Raw genomic sequence first — 23134 nt, forward strand, 5'->3', positions numbered from 1 at the left:
TAATTTTCTGTCAATTAATTGCAGCTGCTTCCTGAGCTCCTGCTGCACATTCAGTAAGCCTCAGGCTACACTGGGGGCAGAGACATAATCATTGAAATAATTACTCATGGACCATTTTTGCCAGGTATCATGGAAGGTGCTTTAGAAATGCATTCTGTCATTTACTTCCTGGAAGTACCCTATACAGTTGGTACTGTCTTTATCACCATTGGCAGGGGAGTTAACTAGGAATTGAACAGCCAAGTGTGTGGCAGAGTCAGGATTAATCTCAGTCCAACTCTCAAGCCTGTGCTCTGAAGTCCTCTGCTACCCTCGTCTCCTGAGGATTGGTCATGGTTCTTCCCCTGAGGAATATTCCGTTGGAGAAACAGAAACAATACAAACAATACTGTCTGGATATGAATAAGGATTGAATTGCGGGCCGGGCGCAGTGGCTCAAGCCTGTAATCCCAGCACTTTGGGAGGCCGAGGCGGGCGGAACCCGAGGTCAGGAGATCGAGACCATCCAGGCTAACACGGTGAAACCCCGTCTCTACTAAAAAATACAAAAAATTAGCCAGGCGAGGTGGCGGGCGCCTGTAGTCCCAGCTACTCGGGAGGCTGAGGCAGGAGAATGGCGTAAACCCGGGAGGCGGAGCTTGCAGTGAGCTGAGATCCGGCCACTGCACTCCAGCCTGGGCGGCAGAGCGAGACTCCGTCTCAAAAAAAAAAAAAAAAAAAAAGAGGAGTAAGGGGGTGGAGGGGCTCAGAAAGAAGGAGAAGAGATGGAGGCTTCGTGAAGAAGGCAGGTCTTCTGCGGGGTTCTGGAATAAGGCTGGAGAGGGGAGGAGGAGCACTCAGGTGTGGGGAGCACACCCAGGCCTGAGGGAGTGGAATGTGCCCACGGGCAGTGAGGCCACCTTGGAGGGCAGTTATTTCAGGGAAAGTGGGATGAAGCTGGGTGACCAGAGTCAGGGACTGGAAATTCGGCGGGAGGCATGAAGCAGTGAATGATAAGGAAATGTGTATGGTTGTCAAGCAGGACGTGGCAGGATGAGGTTTCTGTCTCAGAATGATGAAGCTGGCAGCAGATGGCAGATCCTGCATGGCATGGAGTTGCCTCAGACTCCTCTCTAGTTTGTGTTTCTTGACTCTTCATTGCCTGTGTGCCCCGTGGCCCGGTATTATTTCTTCTGGTCCTGGGAACAGCTGTCTATACGGAAGTTCCACGTTGGTTGGTCAAACCACCCTGGAGTGCAGTGCGGTGAAAAGGCAGAGAACGTGGAGGTTGGAGACCTGGATTTTTGACTGCTGGCTTTATAGCTTACTAGTTGGATAAGTGACCTGACCTTTCTTAATTCTGTTTTCCCCCTTATCTGTAACTTGCAGATAATTATAACTACTTACAGGGTGGTTTCTGGATTAAGATGATAGCAGATATTACTATGGAGGCTGTTAAGTGTTTATGGTTCCAGATTTCCTGGGATCAGGTGTCAGCTCTTACTGTGTGACTTTGGGCAAGTTACTTAGCCTCTCTGTGTCTCCTTTTTCTTGTCTATCATATCAGGCTGATCATTGTATTAAATACTTAACTCACAGTGAGAATCAGTATCTCAGTAGTAAGTGATGAATACATTATAGCTGCAGTTATTCCTGGGAGCCTCATCTACATCAGCGCCAGCACCGCAGTCCCTGGGATGGAGTCAGGGCTTTCTCGAAGGTAGGAGACCAAAGCATGGAGACTGTCTGATGTGTGGTAAGAAATCATCTCTAATCACTGTGTTAGTGACCTTCCTTCAGGGCCTCTCTTAAGCATTGAAATTATAGGTACCCTTGTGCCAGTTCTAGGGTCTTTTAGGAGTTCCAGGTATTATTGCAATCCTGTAAAAAGTCAGTAATTGCTTTCTGATACAGAAGGACTCTCGTAAGCACAGCCATTCTTAGGCACAGAAATAGTTCCTTTCTTTTTTTTTTTTTGTAGAGACAGAGTCTCACTCTGTTGTCCAGGCTGGTCTCAAACTCCCTTCTTTTTAAATAGAAGGGGAGGGAGGGAAAGGAGAGCAGAGGATGCATGGATTTCCTTTGGCCCAGTTTCCTCCCTCTGTCAGAGGACTTCCTACCGCAGGGAGTGGGAGACACCTGGGCGGGGCAGGGCCAGCTCTGCTGGATCTGCCCTGGGACTGAGTGGTACGAAGCCCCCACGGGGAGCTGCGCACCTGCTCTGTGCCCCTTCAGCGATGGCGTTTCTGTTTGGGAGTGTTTGCTTTCCCCTTTTCCCAGACCTCCACCACGCTTCAGTTTAGCGATGCACTTACGGTCCGCAGTGCTGTGCGGCTGCTGCTTCTGAAAACCCCCAGCCCCTCGTTCCTGAACCAGCCAGTGCCCCAGCATTTATCTGTGTAGAGCAATTCGGGGTTTTTGTTTTGCTTTGTTTTTTAAAACAAGACTCAAAATCATTGGGCTTTATCCCTTGTAGATGAAGTGAGAGTTGCTTTCTGAGGACTGGCTTGTACCAGAATCCAGCTGGTTTTCAGTTGCTGCAGATCTTTAAAGGGACAGCTTATTTGTGGACCAGATTTCTCTACCCACAGAAACGTACTGTCAGCAGGTTCTCATGTGGAGGTGGGTTACAGATGGCAGAAACGCCTGAGTTTGATTTTAAATTTTTAATCTCGCGTGGGGTCAAAGTCCTGTGGAGCTCATCTCTTTGACATCCCCACCCTCGCCCGGTTAGGGCTGGTCGGTGATACACTGGACGTGTGCTGTGTGCGGAGATAGTGCCGGGACCCAAAAGCAGATTGTCACGTAAGAATCAGGGCTCTTCGCTGAGGCCTCTGGTGTTGGCAGCAGCGTCCTCAGCCAGCAGCTACTGTGTACATGACTGGGAGACGGGCTTTGTGCATTTGGCCTCAACCGTATCAGATACGAATGTGAGGGAAGAGCCCGGTGCTGTGGAATGCAGGGACAGAGGGCACCAGCAGGCTGGCCTTCCTCCTCTTGAGCTGAGGAGAGGCAGATTTTTTTGGGTTTTGATCGGCTCTTTTCTTTATTCTTGTTAGAACACGGAATTCCAGCTCCAGTAGTAACACCATTTTGAATCCTTTGTTTGTAATGTCGTGGAGACTAGGATTAGGAAGCAAACCAACCTTTGTCTGCCTTTGAGGAAGGCCCAGAAGGAAGTCTTCCTGTTATTACCTTAATGGTACCAATTAGTTGGTAACCAGTAATGGTGGTTATTGCCATTGTGTTACAAAATTTGTGAGGGTCTTAGATTATACTGTGTATTATAAATGCAGCGAGAGTAGGGACCACGTCCTTAAAATATGTCCCCACGACCTTGTGTCTATTTGAACCTGAGCTGGTAGTCTGATGGGTAAAGCGGCTCCTTGTCTGCACCAGGGCATCTTACCTTGCAAGGCGATGCTCGTCCTGTGGGATTCATGTGGGTGTGGAGTAGGAGGAGATGCAGAAGCGACCCTCCTGGCTGGATCAGCACCGGTGGCTGTGTCTTCAGTGGAGCCTGACTTTATTATCCACTTGCAAAGTTTATGGTGACTCCTGTGGCTTATGGAGCACTTTGATGGGGGTACGGGCTCAGAGGAAGGGTCTTACCTCAGTGCCAAGGGGTGTCAGAGATGCTCACTGTCCTCCTCCCCTTGGGGTCGCATGGAGGTAGGATGGTGCTTGGCCGTGGCAGGGTAAGGAACCGGCGACGGAGGCCCATCATGTGTTCATAGCTGTCCTGCCTCAGTGCTTGGGAGATAGGGACTGTCAAGTCCTTCCCCTGCATTTATGTGAAGGCAAGGGGAGGAAAATCATTGTCATTAAAGAATGGAGATGGCTGTCATTTCATCTCACGCCATGGGTGTCCCTGTCTTCCTTTAAACATCCTGTGTCCAGCTTGGGCAACATGTCGAAACCGTCTCTACGAAAATGCAAAAATTAGCCAGGCGTGGTGACACGCCTGTAGTCCCAGCTACTTGGGAGGCTGAGGTGGGAGGACTACTTGAGCCTGGGAGCCGGCAGCTGCAGTGAGCTGAGATCACCTCACTGCACTCCAGCCTGGGTGACAGAGTGAGACCTGTTTCAAAAAAACATGAATACATCTGTGTCTAGAAAGGTTGTAGCTGAAGTTACATTATTGATTGGAATAGAAGTGTTTCTCACTGGCTAGGTGTGGTGGCTCACACCTCTAATCTCAGCAGTTTGGGAGGCTGAGGCCGGAAGATCACTTGAAGGCAGGAGTTCGTGACTGCCTGGGCAGCATAGTGAGACCCTGTCTCTAAAATTAAAAAAAAAAAATTTAGCTGCGCATAGTAGTGTGCTCCTGAGGCTAAGGCAGGAGGATTCCTTGAGGCCAGGAGTTCAAAACCAACCTGGGCACCTAGAAAACAACAAGTGTTTGTGACCTTCCTGCCCCTTCACAGGATACAGATAAGCAGTGAGTAACACCAGTAGCTGGTGTTTATGCCGCCCTGTGTAGCTCATTTGCTTCATTTCTCTTCAAAGGGTCTTTGGAAATTGCTTATCCCTGGCACCTAAAACTACACTTGCCATAGTTAGTGCTCCAAATTTGCCGAATGATTCTCCCTTTTTTTTTCTTTTTCTTTTTTTTTTTTGAGATGGAGTCTCGCTCTGTGGCCCAGGCTGGAGTGCAGTGGCGCGACCTTGGCTCACTGCAAGCTCTACCTCCCAAGTTCACGCTATTCTCTTGCCTCAGCCTCCTGAGTAGCTGGGACTACAGGTGCCCGCCACCATGCCCGGCTAATTTTTTTGTATTTTTAGTAGAGATGGGCTTTCACCGTGGTCTCGATCTCCTGATCTCATGATCCGCCTGCATTGGCCTCCCAGAGTGCTGGGGTTACAGGTGTGAGCCACCACGCCCGGCCGACTCTCCCTTTTTAAATTCTGGTTCTCACTACCACAGTTCTAACCTGTCCCCTTTTTTCTTGTGCTCGAGCACCCTTGGAAGTGGCCTGGCCACAGTTCCATCTTCCTTGATGCCACCCTCCTGGCTGCAGTCGGGCGGTGCGGCTTTGAAGGCTCCTGTCCTGCCCCCAGGTCCCACACCAGCTCTCCTACCTGGCTCTGAGAGCCCTGGGTCAGCTGCCTGCCTGTGCAGTGCCACTTCTCTGCCTCTGCCCAGCCTGCGAGTGTCTGCTGAGTGCATGCTCCGTTGACACTGTGCTTCCTCTCCCTGAGTGGCCCTCTCTGTTCCTTCCCAGAACCCAACCCTGTACCCCGAACAGCCCAGCTGTGCAGTTTAGGAAATGTTTGCTTGTTCGCTTTCGCACTTACGTTAGTTTTCCCCAGGATCTTGAGCTTCTGGAGGGTTGGAATGATGTCTCGCTTTCCTCTCCCAGCAGTCGTCACATGATACGTACAGTCAGCAAGCGCTTGATTGACAGACCTACCCCTCTCTCCAGCCTTGAAAATTATCTGTAAGAAGCACTTTCCTATTTTTGCCTCATTCTGAACCCGTTTTTCTGTAGGTCCTATAGTCTCTCTTAGTTTGAATGTTTAGGAAATAGATTGTATGGATTCGCCTAGGAAAGGAAACCCCAAGCAGATATTTTTAAAGGCTAATCTTGTGGTACTGCACAGCCCCACCGCTTGCCCGTTGGAAGGTGAGGTGGTGGTGAAGAGGAGCACCTGGAGGCAGGCAGGCCATGGTGCTGGTGGCAGCAGCAAGGTGGGGGTGGGGTGGGCCTGCCTCGGAAGGGGTGCTAATTCTAGAATGGCTAAGGGCAGGCCCAGCCCCAGAGTGGTTAGGGGTGCAGGTCCTGTTTTCCCACGCACACCCCAGGTCTGGGCCACCTCCTGCCATGTTGGAGATACGATTGCTTCCTGAGGTGGCACCCAGGAGTGTGTGTGGGAAGGAGACTCCAGGAGCTCTGTGGAGCTGTTCTGGACCTGTTCAGGATTGGCAAGGGGCTCTGGGAGCAGATCCCATGGGTGTGAGACTAGGTGTCCATTTGCTTGGGGAAGGACCATAGGGGTGAGAGGGCTGGGGGAAGGAGGCAGGTTTGGAAACTGACCACCCCCCGGGTCAGATCTGAGGGAGAAAGGGGCCTCCACTAGGTGACCATTGCCCAGGGCTGACGCTCCCCCAGTGAGAATGGCCACAGGTTTTTCAGTCCTTTCTGCTGCCTCTAGTAGGACCCAGCGGGAAGGAGATTTATGTTTGTGCTTTGTTAGCTTGTTTTTCACTTATCTCTTCAGTTCTCAGACCAGAAATCTTTGCTTTTCCTTCTGGTTCTCACACCTCATGTTTTATCCGTTAGCAGGTCCTGTCATTCCTGCCTTCATGTTTGGCTTCTCTTTACAACCTACACTGACTCTTAGGCCAGGCCGCCGCCAGCCATTCTCTGGATTTTTGCGGGCACTTCCAGATTGGCTTCCCTATGCCCACCCTGGCATCTCAAGGTGTGCTGGCAGCTGGCAACCAGGAGCCCTGGTAACACACGGTAGCGACGTCATTCTTCCCTGCTCAGACTCCTGCAGTGGTTCCCCTCGCACCCTAGTCAAAGCCAAAGCTGCCAGGTGGCCTACCAGGTCCCGCACGTCTGGTTGCCCCGCTTACCTTGTGTCCCAGCACCTCCTGCTGAGCGTGTGCTCTTTCCGTGCCTGGAGGACTCCCAGCGACCCCGTGCCGGCTACTTCCGTCCTTGCTCTGCTCCTGCTCACCTCAGAATCTCCCCGGCACAGCCTAGCACTTCCTGTCCTCCTTCCCCACTTTGCAGGCCCCCAGGTCAAATCTGACCTCCTTCCCCCCACCCTCTCACCCCCATGGTCCTTCCCTAAGCGGACGGGCACACAGTCTCACACGCACAGGATCCACTCCTGGAGCCCCTTGCCAATCCTGAACAGGTCCAGAACAGCTCCACAGAGCTCCTGGAGTCTCCTTCCCACACACACTCCTGGGCGGGGCGTTCCAGGGCACGTGTTTCCTTCCCATGTGCTGGGTTCACATGTGTGGTACCTGTCTCCTCACTAGAATGAAGCTCCATGAGGACAGGAATTTTTGTTTTGTTCACTCTTCTGCCTTCCGTGCCTGGCACATAGAGTGAACAGTAAGTATTTGCTGACTTCATTTGTTCTGCATCCATTATGTCCTAGGACCAGGCTTCAGGGCACATGCACATGCATGTACATAGAGGCCTACACACTCAGGGAGGAGGATATGAATCGCTGGCCCCTAGTGAGCTCACTGCCTAGTGCGGAGCACGCAGCAACAGTGTAGGGGGAACAGCACCCATGAAGAGATGCTGCGGAAGCTGCTGTGGGAATGGGAGCGAGCTAGCCGTGCTGGGGCAGGGAGCCACAGCCTCACTCAGCCTGGAGGGAGGACGCCTTGCCTGGAACCGTGGTGCTGCTTTCTGTGCACACCTTCTCTTCCTGTGTCCCCATGAGGCTGAGAGAGAAGCCTCCTTTTGCTCATCAGTTTATCCACAGACTAGTGCCCTTTGCTTACAGAGTCCACTCCTAGGCATTGGAATACTGTTGAGTCTTGAAGGTAGGGAAGGTATCATGAGCTTTTCATCTCATGTCAAATGAGTTCAGTTCTTTCAGCCTTGCCTTATAAGGTCTGTCTTCCATTCAGTTAATTTTTTTTTTTCTGTACCCTTTCCAGGTTCCCCCCCGCCCCCGCCTTTATTTGCCTTTATTTTTCTGTCCCAGAAGGATTCTGTTCTTATGGGGAGAATTAACCTACTTAATTCTTTACTAACAAAAACAGTCTTGCCCCCCCCAACCCCACCCTTTTCCACACATAGGCCGTCATCTTTGTAAACCTCCACTGGTGCTGGCTGCGTTTAGAATATACTCCATATAAAACAGGCCCTGAGACTGGGTGTGGTGGCTCATGACTGTAATCCCAGCACTTTGGGAGGCTGAGGCAGGCGGATCACCTGAGGTCAGGAGTTCGAGACCAGCCTGGCCAACATGGTGAAACCCAGTCTCTACTAAAAATACAAAAATTAGCCGGGCCTGGTGTCTGTAATCCCAGCTACTTGGGAGGCTGAGGCAGGAGAATCGCTTGAACCTGGGGGTCAGAGGTTGCAGTGAGCTGAGATTGCACCAGTACACTCCAGCCTGGATGACAGAACTAGACTCTGTTTCAAAAAAATCCAGGCCGATGGCCGGGCGTGGTGGCTCACACCTGTAATCCCAGCACTTTGGGAGGCCAAGGCGGGCGGATCACGAGGTCAGGAGATGGAGACCATCCTGGCTAACACGGTGAAACCCTGTCTCTACTAAAAATACAAAAAATTAGCTGGGTGTGGTGGTGGGCACCTGTAGTCCCAGCTACTTGGGAGGCTGAGGCAAGAGGATGGCGTGAACCCAGGAGGCGGAGCTTGCAGTGAGCCTGGGCTACATAGCGAGACTCTGTCTCAAAAAAAAGCAACAACAACAAAAAACCAGGCCAGGCGCGCTGGCTCATGCCTGTAATCCCAGCACTTTGCAAGGCCGAGGCAAGTGGATCACCTGAGGTCAGAACTTCAAGACCAGCCTGGCCAACATGGTGAAACCCTGTCTTTACTAAAAATACAGAAAAAATTAGCTGGGCGTGGTGGTGGGCACCTGTGATCTCAGCTACTCAGGAGGCTGAGGCAGGTGAATTGCCTGAACCCGGGAGGTGGAGGTTGCGGTGAGCCGAGATGGCGCCATTGCACTCCAGCCTGGGCAACAAGAGTGAAACTCCGTCTCAAAAAAAAAAAAAAAAAAAAAAAAAGCCCAAAAAACTAAAAAACAATAGGCCCTGAAACTAAAAAACAACAGGCCCTGAAACTAAAAAACCACAGGCCCTGAGACTGGGCTGCCCCGCTTCAGCCCACTTCTTGTGGTCAGTTCTGTCCCTGCTGGCTGCTGTGTGGTGGTGCTATGGTCCACGCCATGGATGGATGATTCAACTTACCCTGCTGAGGGCTCCCTCTGGTTTTTGGGATAGGGGAGCCAGTTCTCTAGCTTTAACGGGATGAGGGTGAGGATGGGGTGCAGCTGAGGCCCAAGGCCAGTGGAGGGGATGCCTTAGCAGGAAGGCAGATCTGAGCTGTGGCCCCACTGTCTTTTCTTTCTTCCATAACTGCCTCTGGCCATCTGCCATCATCATCAGTGTGTTGAGTGCATTCAACTCAGTCTCTCTGACCGTTTTTTAGGGAACAGAACACAATTAACAACATGGCCTGAGGACCCAAAGTGACCCTAGCAAGGGTGAGTATTGGCCGATGAGGTAATGGACAGAGGAGATTTGTTGAATTCTGTATAGGGAGGGTTTTTCTGCAGGAGGTAGTAGAAGATAAGCTATCCAAAAAGCGTCATAGGTTAATTGTAATGGGGTCCACGTTATTTTAATTGGTGAGGAAAATCTATAGGTTTATACTATCTGGGGTCCACTAAAAGATCATGTTATGCCAATTCACTGGGTATTTTCCTAAGATTTCAGTTACGGGTAATGTGGAATTTTTAGGTTTTTCGGGATGAATCTTCCTTGGTCTAACTCCCCGAGGAAAGCTCTGCTCTTTTCTTAGTAGCAGGGCTTGCCACTTAAGAAACTCTAGCTACCACGGCTGTCTTCCATATACAGGCACCATTTAACAAGCTGCCGTGGTGGGGTCTCTCTAGGCTCCCTGTGACTCTGTACCATTTCATCTTCTTCAGAGCTTTTCTTAGTAAAGAAAGTCTTTTTTTCCTTCCTTCCTTCCTTCCTTCCTTCCTTCCTTCCTTCTTTTTTTTCTTTCTCTTTCTCTCTCTCTCTTTTTTTTTTTTTTTTTTTTGACATAGTTTCACTCTTGTTGCCCAGGTTGGAGTGCAGTGGCTTGATCTCGGTTCACTGCAACCTCTGCTTCCTGGTTCAAGTAATTCTCCTGACTCAGCCTCCCGAGTAGCTGGGATTACAGGTGCACGCCACCATGCCCAGCTAATTTTTTGTATTTTTAGTAAAGACTGGGTTTTGCCATGTTGCCCAGACTGGTCTATAATTCCTGGCCTCAAGTGATCCTCCCTCCCAAAGTGCTGGGATTATAGGCGTGAGTCACCGAGCCCAGGCTCTCAGTAAAGAAAGCTTTCTATTCAGATTTTTTATCAGTTGAGATTAGTTTCAGTCGGAAATTGCAAAATGTGGCTTAAGCATGAAAGAAGATTTTCTTTTTATGTAAAAGGACCCTAGAGGTGGAAAGCCCAGAGCTAGTATAGCCAGCTGCATGGCCATCAGGATTTTGTCTCGTTCCTTCTACCTGGACTTGCCAGCTAAAGTCTGGTGATTGTGTGGTCCACTCTACGGATTGACAGGTAAGAGTTCAACTTGACCTAACTCCACTGCCATGGCACATAGCTTCCTCATCCTTAAGGTTACCTCATGACAAAGCATGGCTGCTGGAGCTCCAGCCATCTTTCTTTTCTTTCTAGGTCGAACACCAAAGGGAGGAAATGGAAAGAAAGACAAAAGGTTTTTCTTTTTTCTTTTTTTGGAGATGGAGTCTCACTCTGTCGCCCAGGCTGGAGTGCAGTGGCACGATCTCAGCTCACTGCAAGCTCCGCCTGCTGGGTTCACGCCATTCTCCTACCTCAGCCTCCCGAGTAACTAGGACTACAGGTGCCCGCCACCACGCCTGGCTAACTTTTATAGTTTTAGTAGAGATGGGGTTTCACTGTGTTAGCCATGACGGTCTCGATCTCCTGACCTTGTGATCTGCCCGCCTCGGCCTCCCAAAGTGCTGAGATTACAGGCGTGAGCCACCGTGCCCGGCCGACAAAAGGTTTTTCTATGCGAGAGACTCCTTTAAAGGAGTCTTTCAGGAAGACCCACACACTCATGCTTATATCTCATTAACCAGAACCTAGAAAACAAGGTCACAGCTAGCTTCAAGGAAGGTTGAGAAATGCAGTTTTGTAAACGAGTGCATCACTGGCTCTAGTAAGACTGGGGTACTGTTACTAAGAGAGAAATCTTTCTCCAGTTGGTGTCTGACTTCGTCTCTGTAGTGTCTCACGTGAGCACCTTCTGCTTCATGTGAGTCCACTTCTGCCTGCCCTGTCTCCTGTGGCCATCAAGAGGGGCTGAGCATTGTATGCATGTAGCAGTCCTCCCTCCAGACACAGGCTGGCTGTTCTCGCAGCTCTCCTTTGCTCTTCTTGGAGCTAAGTCGTTGTCACAGTGCAGGAGTTGGTTAGAAGTGAGTGGATTTCTTTTTTCTTTTCTTTCTTTCTTTTTTTTTTTTTTGAGACGGAGTTTTGCTCTTGTTGCCCAGGCTGGAGTGCAGTGGTGCGATCTTGGCTCACCACAACCTCTGCCTCCTGGATTAAAGCAATTCTCCTGCCTCAGCCTCCCAAGTAGCTGGGATTACGGGCATGCACCACCACGCCTGGCTAATTTTGTGTTTTTAGTAGAGATGGGGTTTCTCCATGTTTGTCAGGCTGGTCTCGAACTCCTGACCTCAGGTGATCCACCCGCCTCGGCCTCCCAAAGTGCTGGGATTACAGGCGTGAACCACCACGCCTGGCCGGAAGTGCATGGATTTCTGTAGGTACCATAGCAGTGTCAGTGCGAAGCTTGGCATACCTGGGAGGTTGCTGCCTCTGTGTTTCTGGGCTCTTTTCCCCATCCCCTTTCTGAGTCTGGTTCTGTTTGGAAGTTGTGATCTTGACATGTGGCCCTTTTAGCCCCATGTCTTAGCACCATGGGGCCCCGGAGTAGTGGGCTCTGGATGAGCACGCAGCACCCTTGAACATGTTGGGTCCAGCCAGTGCAGATGTCGGCATGAGATGCTGATACAGGCATGTGTGTGCCCTCTGTGGCTCCCTTCTGCAGCTGCCTCTCCTACGAGACCAGGAATTTCAGAGGACACTCTCTCAAGAGCCCCTCTTCCTGGACATTTTCTTCCCTTGTGCTCGTAAACATTCACAAACACCGTTTAATGGTCCAAGATTTTGGTTTATGACTAAAAATCTGAAATTCCTACAAATCTCTGTGGATTCAAGTCCTGAGGAACCCTGGAGCAAACATTCAGCTGAGTGAGCTAGTCGATCTCTCAGATCTTTTCCAGGTCCAAGGCTTGGCAGCTCTGTGACGCTGGCTGGGGCTTTTCAGGCGTGAGATCTATTTCCACCTCTCGCTCTAGGCTGGAAGTTGTCCAGGAAATTGTCACTGACATATTGAGATGCATAGCAAATGCAGCTGTCAAGAGAAATGTGGGGTTCATCTTAGAAAATGCTGTTCCAAGGATCAGCTTGAGAAAGTGTTAATTTGTAAGAATTAAATGAGCATATTATGGGATGTTGGAAGGTGGGAACAAGTGTGTAAGTGAGTGTAGGCATCTCTTGGCTTTTCAGTGGTTCTCAGCCAGGGCCCTCTCTGGATGCAGTCTGCTTTCCCTGCCACACACAGCTTCCTCCAAGGCCTTGGCTAAGTATGGCCTATTCCTCAGCCTACTGATAGCTACGTCCCCTCCCAACAGGGAGGACACGAGGAAGGTTCCCTGTGGAGAGTGGGATGGAGGAGCATGGATTTTACTGGAACAGAGGGATAAGAGCGGGTGTTGGGGGCAGGGCAGACACACCTGTGGCAGAGGGTTAGGCTGGAACAGGCTGCAGCATCTCTCCCGGACAGATCCTTGGATTCTTTATGGTGCCTGCTTTTCTCTTCTACCCTAAACCAGGGAGATTTTGAAGGCGTGGAGCAGGAGAAAGGAGGTGATCACAGTGAATAGCCACCATTTACTGAGAGCTTGCTGTGTGCTGGACATTCTCAGTAGCTAAATGCATTGTCATTTAATCCTTAACCAGAATTCTGCTGTGTGGGTATTATCAGAGAGGCTGAATAACTTGATTAAAGTCACACAGCTAGTAAGTAATTAAAAGACTTGAAGCTGGGTGCAGTGGCTCACACCTGTAATCCCAGCACTTTGCGAGACCTAAGTGGGAGGATCACTTGAGGTCAGGAGTTTGAGACCAGCCTAGCCAACATAGTGAAACCCCGTCTCTACTAAAAATACAAAAATTAGCCAGGCGCGGTGATGTGCGCCTGTAATCCCAGCTACTCGGGAGGCCGAGGCAGGAAAATCGCTTGAACCCGGGAGGGCGAGGTTGCAGTGAGCTGAGATCACGCCACTGCACTACAGCCTGGGCGACAGAGAGAGACTCCTTCTCAAAAAAAAAAAAAAAGGGAAAAGACTTGAATCCAGTTTGTTTGACTCGCTTGCCTCTGCCCTTAACCACACTGAGATTCTGCTGCCCTGTTTCATTTGTTCATCAAGTGTTGGCATGTCCATGGTGTTTGTGGCATGGTTTAACAAGGCTGCCTCTTTGCCTGGCCAAACTTTAGCCAGCCTTTTGAATCTTTCGCTAGGCCCATCTATGTACTTCCTTGTAAAATCAAGTTTTAGCAAAGAGCATTGCTGAGTTGGTTTAGCCAGAAACCCTCATCTTCTATATCTGATGTATTCCTTACCCTCCCCATGCCCCAGGGGATGTCCGATCACCCTGGCCCGTCTTCAGCAAGAATCCTGTTAGGTTGGCTGAGCCAGAATCTCCTTCCCCCGATGTTCCTCTTGGTGATTTTCCATGCACTGACCCCACCTGCTCCTTGGCTTTGAATTCCCACTGGTCCATGCAGTGTTAGGAGTTGAATCTGGTCTCTGTCCCCGACTGCAAGGCCCTGTTGCAATGGTCCCTGTACCTACCATAGTGGTGCTTCCTTACTGTATTCTCACAAGTAGCACCAAATAATTTTTTCCTTAACAGGTTCTAGGTGCTAAGGATGATAGCAGTAAGCCAGACGAAAAGCTTCTATACCCATGGAACCTCTATTCTAGCAGGGGGAGTTTCCCATCTTCTTTCACAGTTTCCTGTATTACATCTGTCTCACCTCATATATTTCATATAAATGTCACACCCTTTCCCCAGAATGCCCCTTACATGACTCTTCCTTTTCTTTTTTTTGAGAAGGATTTTTACTCTGTCACCTGGGCTGGAATGCAGTGGTGCGATCTCGGCTCACTGCAACCTCCACCTCCTGGGTCTAGGCAATTCTCCTGCCTCAGCCTTCCAAGTAGCTGGGATTACAGGTATGCACCACTGCGTTCAGCTAAATTTTGTATTTTTAGTAAAGACAGGGTTTCACCATGTTGGCCAGGCTGGTCTCAAACTCCTGACCTCAGGTGATCCGCCCACCTAGGCCTCCCAAAGTGCTGGGATTACAGCATGAGCCACCACATCCAGCCAGTCTTCCTTTGTTCAACACTAGAGCAAGGAGTTTCTTGTCTGTTGGACTTTGGGGTATTAATGTCCCACACCCTGATGTCCCCTATAGCCCCCATGTCCCAGAGAGATCATGTCCAGACAGCAGGACAGCCAAGGTAGAGTGCCTTCTAGGGGGCTTGGACATTCCCCCAGGCCTTACTCCTGGCCTTTCTGGACAGATTGTGTCCCATCTTCCCAGGGAAGGGTTCTCCTGGCTCACATCCAATTGCATTGCCTACCGCACTCCCCAGAAGTTGTTTCAGAGGTGGGAAGGGGTAAAGGGCGTGCAGTCAGCCCTTATTTGGGAGCTGACATTAGGGCTGGTTGCAGAGAGGTTCTTGTGCTCAATGTATTTTAGTGGAGTAATTTATTATTTTTCCTTTGGAGTCTGGTTCAGGCCCGACAGGTACAAGAGAAATTTGGCTGAATGTTACTGTCTATCTTCAGACCAGATTCAGGGGCCTGGAGAGAGATGCCTCAGTCTGATCGAGGAAGGATATGGGAGAGTGCTTCCCGCTGCAAACCGTGTGTGCAGGGCTGGAGTGGCTGTGCACACCTTGTGTTCCTGAGCTCCGCTGGGCAGAGGATTTTGGTTGAAGTTGCCAAAGGGATGGGAGGCAGAGTCGCTGTTGTCGTCATCTCCAGCCTTTGTTGGATAGTCTTCTTTTGCCCGAAAAGGAAACAGAGAGGTTAAGAACTCCCCAAGAGCCACATGGACAGGGCTGGGATCGAACCGAGGCTCCAAGTCCCAGTGTTCTTTCCGGGACTTCATGCACAGACCAGTCTTTTCCACATCAGGCAGGTCCTGCAGAACTGGCGCCCGGGTTGTGCTCAGTGGCCTCTCTGAAGCCCTGGCTGTGTGGACCCCTCTACCCACTGCCTTCGCAGCAGGCTGTGGGAGCTCGGATGGCATGTGATTGGCTGCTTGGTCTTTTCTAGCATGTGATTGGCTGATTGGTCTTTTATAGCGTGTGATTGGCTGCTTGGTGTTTGTTTTATAGCTTTTGATTGGCTGCTTTGTGTTTTATAGTGTGTGATTGGCTGCTTCCTGGGCCTCTTCCCTCTTTCTGTTGCTACTTCTCCCCCACACAGTGGACCCAGGTTGACTTAGTTCTGCCTCTTCAACTCCAGGCCTGTGGCGAGGGTGAGGCTGGGAGAGCAGGGGCAGTGGAGCCACGCGTGCTGATATGCCACATTGTACAGGCCTGTGGGCTGGATGCTGCGGATTTCCTTGGAGGTTTCTCAAGGAAATGAAAACTCAAGGTTGTGTTGGAGGGGTCTGGCGAGGAGAAGGGGTTGCTGGGAGGTTGGGGGCACCTGCCCCTACTTAGAGCAGTGCTTACTTGTTCCAGGTGTTAGGGATAGGCTGCTAACAAAAGGTTGAATCACTTAGTCCAGTCCTGTCTTTGTACAGAAAAGAAAACCAAATCCTTTCCCAGGATGGGTTGTCCAGTAAGCATGGAGCCAGTGCTACAGCCTCGTTCCCATCCTTGCAGTTCATTCCACCCTGGGTGTTCATGCATCACATAGCAGCACTTGAGTTCTAAGTGATTTGGCTCTTGTGGGGCACTTTTACGAAATTTTAGGCCGGGCGCGGTGTCTCAACGCCTCTAATCCCAGCACTTTGGGAGGCTGAGGTGGGTGGATCACTTGAGGCCAGGAGTTCGAGACTAGCCTGGCCAACACGGAAATACAAAATTTGTACTGAAAATATAAAAATTAACCGGGTGTGGTGGCGGGTGCCTGTAATCCCAGCTACTCAGGAGGCTGAGGCAGGAGAATCGCTTGAGCCTGGGAGGCGGAGGTTACAGTGAGCCAAGATTGTGCCACTGCGCTCAAGCTGGGATGCCTGAGCCAGACCCTGTCTCAAAAAAAAAAAAAAAAAAGAAATTTTAAATACTGGTTTTTAGAGGCAAGTTAATAGATTATTCTCTAATTGTTCCGTAACGGAAGAGTGTTTGATTTCATGGCAACCCTGAGCAGTCATTTTATTCCTCAGCAGTCATGGATTTGGTGTTTGACCTGAACAAGGTCATGTTTCTTCTCTGTGCCCTGAGTTTTTCCTTTGGGGAAGCAGGGATAATGAGTACTAGATCCAACAGCAGCAGAGTGTGTCATGAAAGGAGGAGCGTCATACAGGGACTCGTATCTCTCAGAGCCTTTATGATACTTGCCAGTGTGTGAAGCACTTTCCATTGCTGAATTTCACCCACAATAGTAAGGTAGATGGAGCTCGGGTCATAGTTGTCATCGTGTAAGCATGAAGATGGACGTGGAGAGGTTGTGCGGCTCACTAAATGACGGACCCCGGGGCCAGATCCCTGTCTCCTGATCCTGATCCAGCGCTCCCGGCTGTGCCACCCTGCCTATTCACAGTGGGCACACTGCAGGGTCGCAGGTGACCTTTCCGTACAGTCTGGGCATTCATTTCTGTTTGTGGAGGAACTTGTGGAGTAAGGGCAGTGCCACTTTGAGACAGTGGAGGAAGTGGCCCAGCCAGGAACCCGGGCCACATCGCCAGATGCCCAGTTGGAGAGAGCACTGCTTTGGCCCTTCTCCCGGAAGACCCGTGGTAGGAGACTGGCCCAGGGTGGGGCTGACAGTGGGACCAGGGTGGGGCTGACTGTGGGATTTCCTTTCCTGTTCTTTATGGGATGGTGGGTATTTAGAAATGTCTCATGAAGCATTCTTTGGCTAGAGGCTGTGGTGTGCAGAGTTCATGGCTTTAGCCTCTGAGCCTTTACCAAGTAGTGGCGCTGGTGGGGCTGCCCTCCGCAAGACATCTGTGGTGATGTGACTCTTTCTCAGATCAGCAGCAGCAGTCGTTCCCTCCCCCGAACTCATTCCCAAGCTAGTCAGTAAGACTCTCTTCAAAGGGAGTTGTCCTGTAAGTCCTGGCGACAGAGTGGTGCAGTTTAGGGGTGCTGTTACGTGTTTTTAAACGGACCGCTGGCCGGGCGCAGTGGCTCATGCCTGTAATCCCAGCACTTTGGGAGGCCGAGGCGAGTGGATCACTTGAGGTCAGGAGTTCAAGACCAGCCTGGCCAACATAGTGAAACCTCGTCTCTACTAAAAATAAAAAAATTAGACAGGCGTTGTGGTGAGCACCTGTAGTCCCAGCTACTTGAGAGGCTGAGGTACAAGAATTGCCTGAACCTGGGAGGTGGAGGTTGCAGTGAGCCAAGATAGCGCTACTGCATTCCAGCCTGGGTGACAGAGCGAGACTCTGTCTCAAAAAAAAAAGGCAGCTGTACCCTGTGAATGACCTGTGCGTTTGTGCTTCTTTCTTGCCTGAGTTTTTCCCTCCTTCTGAAATACTGTTTCCTCTCTTCCTGATGACACACTGCCCCCACACTTCTCCAGATTCTACCTAATCCTCTACAGGCTGTTTCTGATCACATCTCTCCTTTTCTAGACCACCCCAGGGAGTCTCTGGAAGCACTCTAGCTCCCATCGATCAGCAGCATGGGCTTGGCCCAGGAGCTTGTTAGAAGCAGGGCATCTCTGGCCCCACCCAGACCTGCTGGACCCAGATTCGCATTGTGCCTGGCTCTCCCGGTGCTTTGTGTGCACACAGGGAGTATCTGCCCCTGCGTCGTGTATTGTCCTTATCACGTTTTATTAGGGGTCACTGCCTGGCTGTTTCGTCCTCTGCTTTACAGATCCATCTTTTGTTTGGACCCCTTTGTAGCACCTGATGCATCCTTGGCATTGAGCAGGCACTGTGGTATTTGAGATTGACTGACAGTCCCCATCTATTTGAAAACTTGTGAGATCATATAGGGAATTGCAGGAGAGATGTGGCAGGCACACTTACAAAAGTTTATGACAGAGAGGGCAAGAAAAAGTAAGAGAGGGCATAGTGAATACATTTGAACCTCCCCGGTAAGGCACTGTTTGGGGAGGGGCACAGGTGTTGGAAGCAGCCCACCCTTAGCCAAGCAGTTCCCCCTGCTTTGTCACTCACTGTGTATAAGCTTCCTGAACCTTAATGTAGTTGCCTGATTTCCCCAGTGGGGTAACGTTATACTCATAATGTTGCTCGGAAGATAAAATGAGATAGTGCAAGTGAATCATGTCACAGTGTTTGGCCGTAAGGGGTAGCTGGGTGTATGTACTCAGCCAGAGCTAAGTGTTCAGTTACATTAGCTGGATTTTTGTTAATCTTTGAGAAATCTTGATTGATTGATTGATTGATTTGTTTATTGAGATAGTGTCTGGCTCTGTCACCCAGGCTTGAGTGCAGTGGCATGATCTTGGCTCACTACAACCGCCACCTCCTGGGCTCAAGCCATCCTCCCATCTCAGCCTCCAGAGTAGCTGAGACTACAGGCACATGCCACCATGTGGGCACAGCGAATTTTTGTATTTTTTGGGAAGACGGGGATCTCACTCACCATGTTGCCCAGGCTGGTGTCTGGAACTCCTGGGCTCTGAGATGCCCCAGACTCAGCCTCCCAAAGTGCTAAGACTGCAGGTATGAGAAATCTTGTTCTTAAGAGGGACAAAATAGACAACCTTCTGAGACTCATATTCTGTCTTCCCCTGTACTGCTCCCTGATTTCCAAGATGAGCCCCAAGCTTCTGAGGAGCAGGGTCTGTGTCTTGTGGGTGCCTGGTGTCAAATGCTCTGTGGCTGGTATGTGAGGACTGGGGAGGGGAGGAGCAGGAGCTGGGCAGGGAGAGCACTGCCGCCTTGGCACCTCCTGCCTTGGGACACCGTCGTGGCTTCCAGTGTCCATGCTGCACAAAACAAACTACCAAGAGGTGGAGTCTACTAAAGTAACCGTCCTGGGAGCTCTTGGGATTCCAGCTGGAGAGCCAGCAAGATTGTGGCGGCACTGTGGAAACATCCTCCCCAGCTCTCATGCATCCTCCTGCGGGGGCGCTTGCAGATTGCTGTGGAGGGAGGAAGGCCACGCCAGAGCAGGGCAGGCAGTGACTGCAGTGTGATTTCTTTTCCGGTGGTGGGGATAGGAGGGAGGTGGATGACACAGGCATCTGGTAGATCAGCTCTGGAGCTTTCAAGCTCTCGTGCCTTGCTTTACAGGAGCAGAGGCTTGAGAACACAGGACCTTAGAGTTGATATCCTGTATCTGTACTGGCAGTTTGGTGGGATTTTGTGTGTGTTTTTGTTTTTAACCTTTTGCTGTTAAACGCATAATGTTTGTCTGTCTGGTAGAAGGCACAGTGTATGTAGATGAATCCGTTACTGTATTTAAAGCGGTTCGAAGATGAACATCATTAAGTTAGGGCCAGGTGCAGTAGCTCATTACCTGTAATCCCAGCACATTGGGAGGCTGAAGTGGGAGAATCACTTGAGCCCAGGAAGTTTCACGTGGGTGACATAGCAAGCTGCCATCTGTACAAAAATTTTAAGAAAATATCAGCTGGGTGTGGTGGTGCACACCACCACCTGTGGTCCCAGCTACTCGGGAGGCTGACGTGGGAGGATCGCTTGAGCTCAGAAGTTGGGAGGTTACAGTGAGCTATGATGGCACCACTGCACTCCAGCCTGGACAACAGAGCAAATAAAAATAAGATCACAGTTTGTTCTTGAGGGGATTGAGGCATCTTCTGATACTTGTGATTTCACAATGCAGGTTGATGCAAAACCGGAATGAGCAGAATTCACTGTTCAGTTCGTGTTGGGAATTCTGTCTCAGTGGCGCGGACAGAACACTGTGAAGGTGAGGGAAAGCAGGGCTGCAAATTGGCGTTTGGAACGAGGCAGGCACCCAGGTCCTTTCCTCTTTCCTTAAGGGGTTTCCTTCTCCCAGTTACCTCTTCATGAAGGGAAAACACCGTCTCATTGGCAGTTTGGCCATGCTGGGGGGCCCGCTGTCCTCTGGGCATGCAGAGGCTGTCTTGGCGGGCACAGCCTTGCTGGCAGGGCCCAGGCTGCAGGATGAACGCGTGCAGGAGCCGTAGGCTGGCCTGGGAGAACAAAGCGGGGAGAGGGTGCCAATCCAGCCATGTGGCCTTGTGGCCAGTTCTGATCTTAGATGGGCAGCAGACGTTTGATGTGCTGCATTTCTCTTCTGAAGTCTCACTCCTCCTTTCTTTGTGATTTAAACAATTTCTTCCCTCCCACTTTTTGTCCAAATTCCGCAGTCCGTAGTCTTTGAAATCTGAAGTATGGAGAGGCAATACCAGGGCCCTCCCCACCCACCTTCCGGCTTGGCAGGGGTATCGTGTGGTTCAGCTGGGCCGTTTGCTGGAGGGCAGAGGGAGGGGTGTTCCCCAGGGAAGAGGGCAGGAAAGACCAGAGGTTAAAAATAGGCAGCTTGTAGGAACCTGCCCACCACTCCCTCGGGTCACATGTGGTCCTCCTGTGATGCGCACACTTGGGGTAGGCTGGCTTTGGAGCAGAGAAGGGGAAAATAGATCAGCCAGCTCTCACCTAAACATCACACTAGCAGCTGGCTTTTCCTCCGTGTTCCAGATAAGGGGAACTTTCCCCAATCACCTGGTGGCTTTGGATTTGTGTCCCCTGGTACTCTGGGGATGTGTCCACATGTGTGTGCAGTGCCTGTGTCTGTGTGTGTGTGGCAGTAAGATGACTCAGTGTCGCACGTGCTGAGACATTCCGGGGCTGCAGGTAGGTGTTCTCACACAGGCTCGCGTAAGGGATCTTTGCACATACAAACATGTGTCCCATTTATAAGTTAGTTCCCTACACTACATGAGAGAACTCTCCTGGGCCATGTGCGTGCAGTAAATACACATGTGGGTCGTTGTTTCACAGGGCAGTGTCCTGGTTGCAGGGCAGAGTGTCAGAATGCAAGCTGTGCTGGCTGCTCTAAGATGGTCCACAAGCTGTGAGGCAGCTTTTGTTCTCTTTTTGTTCTTTTAGGAAGTAGGGGTGCCTGCCCACCCCCAAAGCCAGGGAAAGTGCCGTCTTCTCTGGCCTCCTGGTCAGGTAGAGCTGCTCTGGTTAAAACTGGCAGGAGCATCCTGTCTCTGCTGCCTGCTACAGCCACAGGGGACTTCCAGGAAAACCCAGCCAAGGACTTGAGATGCCGCCTGCTTTGAGTCATCTGTACCTGCTTGCCACACTCTCCTCCACTTAATACCCTGTTGTTACTAGCAAGGATTTCCTGTCCTGACTTTCAGTCTGGATTTTGAATAACTTGATAAGGTGATTGCTTTTAGATCCCTCTGGGCCTGTGTCTGCCCCTCCCTGTAACCTGAGAGAGCAGCTGGGCCCTTCAGCTCCTGTGGCCCTTCCGCCACTGAGTGAACATGCTCCCGTGGGACTTGGCCTGTGTGACCCACCTCATCCCTTTTATCTCGGTCTTCCTGCTAAATACAGCCTCTTCTCCACCTCATCCCTTCTTTCTCTGCTCTCTGGGCAGAAGAGAAGCTTTGGCTGCAGTCTTTGATGTGGGAGGCTAGACTGGAAGGCATCCTGGGTGGGGGAGGGAGGTGCGTGGTGGAATTGGGGCATGCGGGGGCTGTGTGGAGGGGCCTGCTGCCTTCGCCGAGCCCCTCCTCTCCCTGGGCAGTAGTTGCTCGCCACGTCTCGGGGAGAAGAAGCCAGGTCCTCCTGTGAATCCTGCTGTTTTCCTCGGGAGCGTGGGGACCCGGGAGTGTGAATGATTGAAGGTCTTCTGGCTGGTGCCTGAGTTTCGGGTTGTTTTTCTTTGAGGTGCTTCTCCTGCCCCCACAGGGCCTGTGCAGGGGTGCTCAGAGCCCACAGCGGACGTTGGCAGCATGTGTGTGGGGAGCTGGCCAAGGACCCCGCTTTCTGTCTGGGCCAGTGCCCAAGGTGTCCTCTTAATTTAGATTTTCATGTGCATTAGTGGCCGAGGGTGAAGGAGACGCAGGCCCTCAGGTGCTTTTCAGACTTGAGCCCTCGGCTGGCAGTCGCCTTACGCCACTGCTGGCTAGGCTGAAATGCGGAAAGAAATATGGGGATGGGGGCTTCCTCAGGGGGAATGGTAAAGGCTGAAATGGTGTGTGAGAGAGGACTTGAAGCTTTTTTCCTGGGAGTCAGGGAAAGTTGGAGTTGACAGCACTCAGCCCTAATGGGTACAGACTGAGTCCAGCCTGAGGTATTAGACCCTGTATTTATTGGCTTAATCTTAATTGTACACCTGATCATACTGTTAAAAAACAAAACAAACAAAAAGGTCCCCTGACCTTTTGTCTGAGTGAGAACTTCATATTTAGTGGCATTTGATAGTATATTTGTCATTTCTAGTAAGTTTGATGATCTCGGAGGTGTGCAGTAATGTTCCTGGAACTGAATAGTATAGTGGTCCCAGGAACTGTGGGGAGAACCCTGCTCCGCCTCAGCCTCTTCTCCCATCTGCTGCCGTGGCCTGCTCTACCCTCGGATGGCTGTTGGAGGGCCCAGCAGCCTGTGCTTCTGTTAACATGTTCAGTTGTAGCCTATTTTCAGTTAAAAATGCAGTTTCTCCCGCCTGCTTTCCCCTGGAGCTGTGCGTGAAAGGGTGTAGTGCCCTGCTCTTGACACCTGCCTGTCCCTGCAGTCCCGTCGTCGGTGGGTGCTTGTGCTCCCTGCTGCCTGGCACTGCTGGGTTCTCAGGAGGCCCGCACACCGAAACTTTGCATGGAATGTTGCCCTTGTGCCATTAGCAAAGCGGAGGCTGGGTCGGCTCTGCTCTCGCTGCCTCCGACTTCATTGTTCGGGACTTAATGTAATAATATGCTTGAACAGGCGGGAGATCACATTAGCTTGGCTCTGCAGTTGTAAACAATATTTGCTCTGTGAGCGTTCTCCTTCACCCCCTGCTCTCCTGGGACCCTGCGCCCTCTCCTACTGCCACCCCCTCTCTCCTTGCATATTCTAACCTTGGCTAAACAGCTTCATTCATGAGATGGCCAGTGTTTTCTGGGAGGAAAGTGGCTGAAAATAATGAAGTCCCAAGAACCTCTGGCTGTGACGCAC

The 23134-nt window shown here is 51.0% G+C and overlaps 1 protein-coding gene and 1 long non-coding RNA gene across 34 annotated transcripts in view; one reads left to right on the top strand and one right to left on the bottom strand.

Annotated features, from left to right (window-relative positions):
* Positions 1-23134, top strand: part of MICAL3 (microtubule associated monooxygenase, calponin and LIM domain containing 3) — a 232361-nt gene that overhangs the window by 51995 nt on the left and 157232 nt on the right. The window lies entirely within an intron of this gene.
* On the bottom strand, positions 2717-9851 carry LOC144331971 (uncharacterized). Its single transcript, XR_013399629.1, has 2 exons — positions 8275-9851; positions 2717-3943 (listed from the first exon to the last, which is right to left on the bottom strand). It is a non-coding gene; the product is annotated as an uncharacterized LOC144331971 (long non-coding RNA).

The sequence above is a fragment of the Macaca mulatta genome, chromosome 10 (assembly GCF_049350105.2).
Source record: "Macaca mulatta isolate MMU2019108-1 chromosome 10, T2T-MMU8v2.0, whole genome shotgun sequence".
Taxonomy (NCBI): domain Eukaryota; kingdom Metazoa; phylum Chordata; class Mammalia; order Primates; family Cercopithecidae; genus Macaca; species Macaca mulatta.